The sequence below is a fragment of the Sinocyclocheilus rhinocerous genome, unplaced genomic scaffold (assembly GCF_001515625.1).
Source record: "Sinocyclocheilus rhinocerous isolate Xijiao unplaced genomic scaffold, SAMN03320098_v1.1 C36809390, whole genome shotgun sequence".
Taxonomy (NCBI): Eukaryota; Metazoa; Chordata; class Actinopteri; order Cypriniformes; family Cyprinidae; genus Sinocyclocheilus; species Sinocyclocheilus rhinocerous.
Genome location: NW_015786096.1, coordinates 81 through 1,853, shown reverse-complemented (window position 1 = coordinate 1,853; position 1,773 = coordinate 81). Strand labels below are relative to the sequence as shown.

The 1,773-nt window shown below is 39.1% G+C and overlaps 1 long non-coding RNA gene across 1 annotated transcript; it reads left to right on the top strand.

The window, feature by feature from the left end:
* LOC107736593 (uncharacterized) lies at nt 1-871 on the top strand. Its single transcript, XR_001639699.1, has 3 exons — nt 1-42; nt 125-170; nt 296-871. It is a non-coding gene; the product is annotated as an uncharacterized LOC107736593 (long non-coding RNA).
* The last annotated feature ends 902 nt before the right edge of the window (nt 872-1,773 follow it).

The window sequence follows — 1,773 nt, the reverse complement described above, 5'->3', positions numbered from 1 at the left end:
GCACAGGCCAAAGGAGAGACGCCCATCTCTGTCATGGGAGAGGTAGACATACAAACACACACATGCATGCATACTGTCAAACAGACAGTCATGCAGTGATTTAACTTTGTGTTTGTTGTTTCAGTTCGCCTGTCTCAACAGAAGTCAAAGGTCAATGGATCCTGATAAAGGTATGTACAGAAACGCACACAGAGACACCTGTCTGATAAATCAGAACATGAAAACTCTAGCAACCACCCAAACACTGTAGCATCAGGAAATCTCATTGATCGTGTTGGTGTGTGAATGTGTGTAGATGAGGAGGATGAGGAGGAGGACGATGAGACAGATGAGGATCAGGACATGGCCGTTCCTGTGGTTGTGGGGGAGGAGTCACTGGAGCCGCCCTCCAAACTCGCCCGAACGGAGCTCTACAACAGCAACACACCGAACTAACTTCAGCCTCTCGGACTGAAGTTCATTCACACTGACACTGTCAGTCTGTGCAAACAAGGATTCTGTATGCTGAGCTCATTTCTCTGGGAGCCAGTTTGGGATCGAAATACAATCTTCAGTTTTGTTAATTATTAGGGGAAGTTCAGTTTCAGTTCATTTCCTGGAAACACAGAGAAACTGAGCGATCGTTTGAGTTTCCTGAGGTGAATCAGCCCTCAGAGCTGCTGTATGATCTAACGAAGCTTTTCTAGAAAACGGTAACATTCATATGCCTTAAGTAAGTGCACAAACACACACACACACATTTTCTTTGCCTTCCCTTTGCAAATCAAAGCTGCCATGTGTGTCGTGTCTCGACTCTTAAAGTTACAGTTCACCCAAAATTAAAAGCATTCGCCTTCAAGTCATTCCAAAGTCATCTATCTCCCAAAAAAAAGAAGAAAGAAAGTTATATAATGACGAGAGGGTGAATAAATAAAGATGGACATTTCATTTTTGGGCAAACTGTCGCTTTAAGAGTCCTGTTTTGATGAACCTCCACCTGCTCCATGCTGCCATAGAAATCATTCTTTGCCAAAGCCAATCATACGTCACCTAGTCCTGTTCCTCATTAATATTCATGAGTGGTCATTTAAGGTGTAGCTAAAAACTACAGCAGCAGATTTTGCCTTTCACAGCTGTAACACCATGTCCTTTCATGCTTTTGACTTGTTCTTTAAATAATAATGAAAATTATATATACAATTGTTGTGCTTTAATCAGCTGTTTATCTTTGATGTTTTATGATTTGAGTCTGATGCTAACGGCTCAAACGTGCCTTCAGAGGATTATTCAATCTAGAGATCCATAAACGTATAAATAAATGTCAAAAACAATCATGAGAATGCTTTTTTTAATTTATTTTTTTTTAAAATATGAAATCTCATCAGGCCTCATTGTAAAACACAAGCAGAATCAATTTAGTGTAAATTGTAAAACCATTTTCAGTTATCAAGTTTGGTTGACATGAATGAGATTCAATGTTTAATATTAAATGAAAGCATCTTGATTCATCTGTCATTTTTCCTCATTTCACACGAATCATTCGTTCTACATCCACACAAATGTAGCCGAGCACAAATGATTCTTTTCTAACAAACACTGAACACATTTATTAGTGAAGAGTACAGAGATGTTTTGTGATTGGACGCTTGGGTGCAGTTCATGAATATTCCGTATCTAATTATGGTGGTTTTGACAGCCAATCAGCAGCTAGTGTGTAACTCTCCAGTGGTTATAGAGCCAAATCTAATGTGTGGAACAATTCTGCAGCAGTTTTAATGAAAAAAAAAAAGAAGA